The 5,000-nt window shown below is 54.0% G+C and overlaps 1 non-coding gene across 1 annotated transcript in view; it reads left to right on the plus strand.

Annotated features, from left to right (window-relative positions):
* Positions 1-3,664: 3,664 nt before the first annotated feature.
* Positions 3,665-5,000, plus strand: part of LOC124582313 — a 1,910-nt gene continuing 574 nt past the window's right edge. The window contains exon 1 of the ribosomal RNA XR_006973880.1: positions 3,665-5,000. This exon is cut by the window's right edge and continues 574 nt beyond it. This is a non-coding gene — a ribosomal RNA (small subunit ribosomal RNA).

Here is a 5,000-nt window from a genome sequence, read left to right on the forward strand (position 1 = left end):
GAACCGGATTAAACGTATACACGGCGCTGATTAGTAATAGATAGAGCCATCAGAATACAGATAATGTATACAACTGTCCGTATACATGCTGAAAGACTCTGCTCACAATCACACGTCAGCCAGACACTCTTATCACGCACTACTCTCTGCCTGTAACAGGCACACAGACAATATGTAAGCACCAGCATGGAACAACACCCAGTGCATCCTCTCTGCCACATTAGACAATCCACACTATCATAACCAGACCGGGAGGTCCACTCACAAAACAGAATATCTCACCCTTCCGACAACCACCATTGCTCAGCTAAGCCACCAACACCCACACATGTCCTACACAGGGGTGCACCCAACATCACAATACTGCCTCCTGTCACACCACACAAACAATGGCAGGAATGAAAGACACAGGTCTGCCACAAGCATGGAATCAGAGCGCCGCCTGTTATGAGCCAAAGGTGCACCCTGACGTGGCAAATCAGATGATGCCGCAGTCATTTACTTACGATAATCACAATCAACAAACCGGCCCCCCCCCCCCCCCCAAAACACCTTTCCTTACAACAATGTGTACCTTAACCTAACCCGTATTGTACCTTAACCTAACCCGTATTGTACCTTAACCTAACCCGTATTGTACCTTAACCTAACCCGTATTGTACCTTAACCTAACCCGTATTGTACCTTAACCTAACCCGTATTGTACCTTAACCTAACCCGTATTGTACCTTAACCTAACCCGTATTGTACCTTAACCTAACCCGTATTGTACCTTAACCTAACCCGTATTGTACCTTAACCTAACCCGTATTGTGCCTTAACCTAACCCGTATTGTGCCTTAACCTAACCCGTATTGTGCCTTAACCTAACCCGTATTGTGCCTTAACCTAACCCGTATTGTGCCTTAACCTAACCCGTATTGTGCCTTAACCTAACCCGTATTGTGCCTTAACCTAACCCGTATTGTGCCTTAACCTAACCCGTATTGTGCCTTAACCTAACCCGTATTGTGCCTTAACCTAACCCGTATTGTGCCTTAACCTAACCCGTATTGTGCCTTAACCTAACCCGTATTGTGCCTTAACCTAACCCGTATTGCGCCTTAACCTAACCCGTATTGCGCCTTAACCTAACCCGTATTGCGCCTTAACCTAACCCGTATTGCGCCTTAACCTAACCTATATTGCGCCTTAACCTAACCTATATTGCGCCTTAACCTAACCTATATTGCGCCTTAACGTAACCCGCGTTGCGCCTTAACGTAACCCGCGTTGCGCCTTAACGTAACCCGCGTTGCGCCTTAACCTAACCCGCGTTGCGCCTTAACCTAACCCGCGTTGCGCCTTAACCCAACCCGCGTTGCGCCTTAACCCAACCCGCGTTGCGCCTTAACCCAACCCGCGTTGCGCCTTAACCCAACCCGCGTTGCGCCTTAACCCAACCCGCGTTGGGCCTTAACCCAACACACGTTGGGCCTTAACCCAACACACGTTGGGCCTTAACCCAACACACGTTGGGCCTTAACCCAACACACGTTGGGCCTTAACCCAACACACGTTGGGCCTTAACCCAACACACGTTGGGCCTTAACCCAACACACGTTGGGCCTTAACCCAACACACGTTGGGCCTTAACCCAACACACGTTGGGCCTTAACCCAACACACGTTGGGCCTTAACCCAACACACGTTGGGCCTTAACCCAACACACGTTGGGCCTTAACCCAACACACGTTGGGCCTTAACCCAACACACGTTGGGCCTTAACCCAACACACGTTGGGCCTTAACCCAACACACGTTGGGCCTTAACCCAACACACGTTGGGCCTTAACCCAACACACGTTGGGCCTTAACCCAACACACGTTGGGCCTTAACCCAACACACGTTGGGCCTTAACCCAACACACGTTGGGCCTTAACCCAACACACGTTGGGCCTTAACCCAACACACGTTGGGCCTTAACCCAACACACGTTGGGCCTTAACCTGCTCTGTAATTGTCATACGACGCGTTAAATTAGTGTAGTGTTGCCTAACTGCAACCCCCGCAATATAGTTTGCTACCCGCACTGCCCGGTCCCCAGAGTATCGCTTCATGTTAAACACCTTGCAGCTATACACTGTAATGCGGATGGCAGCAGGACGTACATGCTCAATGCCCTTCGCAGTTGTTCATTGGCATTCGCATGGCGAAGCACAGCCTACGTTGTGGTACGGCTTGTGTCAACTGTCCGCTGATGTTGTACGTCCAAATCACACACTGTACTGCACATTGGTCCTCATGTACTGAATGATACATCGTGGTACATGTGTGACCGTACCACGACTGCGCCAACAACGGCGAACCATACGGTCCAAATATTGTGCACTCAGCTACGTGTCGTCTCCCTATAAGAGCTGGATTGCAGTATGGTATGCCGTGGATGGCGATCAGCATGAGCCGTCTGTTGATGTAGTGGCGCGTGTTGTCAGACGTAGTCGTCTCTTCTCACTCACCGTGATAGCATGGTGCACTGCGTTCCACATCTGCGACATGCGACAGAGGCCGGTTGACAGTCGTTCGCGCAATGGACATCGCATACGTACGGGGGCCACCTTCCACGTGTTCGCGAAGCGTGCACATGTTGTTGCGTGTATGTGGGCAGACATAGTGTGTCGTGACACCTGACACAGGCATGCAACAATCGTTGAATTTGCAAATGGCGATGGACGTCTACGTTTGCTGGTGACGTTACGCAAATGAACAACTGGTAAACCGTTGTGGTGCGGTTGTTCTCGCTAGAGGTGAATCAGTGATGGCGACGATCGGTTGAGCTACCAACCGGTTGTTTCAGCGATACCCACCATGCCCACGAACGTGAATGGCATGTGGGTGTGAAGCGATACGCGGCGGTGGCTGGGTGGGACCGTCCCCGGCCGGTGAGGGGGGGCCTCCCGGCGTGCTGGCCGCGCGGTGCGTGGGCGCACGCGCTACAGCCGGCTGGTGGGGGCGGCCAGTGGCAGGCGCGCCGGCCGACGGAGGCGGCAGGCGGCGCAGCTGCGCGCCGGCGCACCCTGCACGCGGCGCCGTGCGGCCAAAGTAGGTCCTCGCGGGCCCGGTGCGAAGCGCGGTGGACATCTGCAGTGTGCTGGTCCGATTGAGGACTGTGTGCGCTGAGGATGCGCCGCCGCCCGGCGCTCGGCGCCGCGACGCCGTCTGCTGCTCGGTCGCCTCTGCGGTTCTCGCAGGTGGTTTGTATCGCAGCTGTGCGGACGTGTTGGCGCGTTCGCTTCGGCACCCAAGTGGGGCTTTTGTCCTTCTGTGGCGCTGGCGTTGGAGCTGCCGGCCACCGTAGGTGGCGCGTGTTGTCTCCCGCCGGCAATGCCACGACAGCACGCTCCCGGGCCTCTGTCGGCAGCGGCAAGCTCAGTTGGGAGCACGGGTGGTCGCACCTAAAGCGTCTACTCGCCAAACTCCGGGCGATTGCGCCTCTCTCGAACCCGACCAAGTACTTAGGACGGCGCTGCGCGCCGCCGGGACCTGAGAGGGTTTCGAGGTGTATTGTGCAGGGGAGCTCAGCCTCCTCCTGTTTGCAGAATAATTGAGCGGACGCTTGCGTGTTCGCGCGGGCCCCCGGGACACACTCCCGGGCGGCCGGCTGCTCAGCTCTAGTTGACGCAGCTCCCTGGTTGATCCTGCCAGTAGTCATATGCTTGTCTCAAAGATTAAGCCATGCATGTCTCAGTACAAGCCGCATTAAGGTGAAACCGCGAATGGCTCATTAAATCAGTTATGGTTCCTTAGATCGTACCCACGTTACTTGGATAACTGTGGTAATTCTAGAGCTAATACATGCAAACAGAGTCCCGACCAGAGATGGAAGGGACGCTTTTATTAGATCAAAACCAATCGGTCGGCTCGTCCGGTCCGTTTGCCTTGGTGACTCTGAATAACTTTGGGCTGATCGCACGGTCCTCGTACCGGCGACGCATCTTTCAAATGTCTGCCTTATCAACTGTCGATGGTAGGTTCTGCGCCTACCATGGTTGTAACGGGTAACGGGGAATCAGGGTTCGATTCCGGAGAGGGAGCCTGAGAAACGGCTACCACATCCAAGGAAGGCAGCAGGCGCGCAAATTACCCACTCCCGGCACGGGGAGGTAGTGACGAAAAATAACGATACGGGACTCATCCGAGGCCCCGTAATCGGAATGAGTACACTTTAAATCCTTTAACGAGTATCTATTGGAGGGCAAGTCTGGTGCCAGCAGCCGCGGTAATTCCAGCTCCAATAGCGTATATTAAAGTTGTTGCGGTTAAAAAGCTCGTAGTTGGATTTGTGTCCCACGCTGTTGGTTCACCGCCCGTCGGTGTTTAACTGGCATGTATCGTGGGACGTCCTGCCGGTGGGGCGAGCTGAAGGCGTGCGACGCGCCTCGTGCGTGCTCGTGCGTCCCGAGGCGGACCCCGTTGCAATCCTACCAGGGTGCTCTTGAGTGAGTGTCTCGGTGGGCCGGCACGTTTACTTTGAACAAATTAGAGTGCTTAAAGCAGGCAAGCCCGCCTGAATACTGTGTGCATGGAATAATGGAATAGGACCTCGGTTCTATTTTGTTGGTTTTCGGAACCCGAGGTAATGATTAATAGGGACAGGCGGGGGCATTCGTATTGCGACGTTAGAGGTGAAATTCTTGGATCGTCGCAAGACGAACAGAAGCGAAAGCATTTGCCAAGTATGTTTTCATTAATCAAGAACGAAAGTTAGAGGTTCGAAGGCGATCAGATACCGCCCTAGTTCTAACCATAAACGATGCCAGCCAGCGATCCGCCGCAGTTCCTCCGATGACTCGGCGGGCAGCCTCCGGGAAACCAAAGCTTTTGGGTTCCGGGGGAAGTATGGTTGCAAAGCTGAAACTTAAAGGAATTGACGGAAGGGCACCACCAGGAGTGGAGCCTGCGGCTTAATTTGACTCAACACGGGAAACCTCACCAGGCCCGGACACCGGAAGGATTGACAG

This window comes from Schistocerca americana, unplaced genomic scaffold, assembly GCF_021461395.2.
Source record: "Schistocerca americana isolate TAMUIC-IGC-003095 unplaced genomic scaffold, iqSchAmer2.1 HiC_scaffold_409, whole genome shotgun sequence".
Classification (NCBI taxonomy): domain Eukaryota; kingdom Metazoa; phylum Arthropoda; class Insecta; order Orthoptera; family Acrididae; genus Schistocerca; species Schistocerca americana.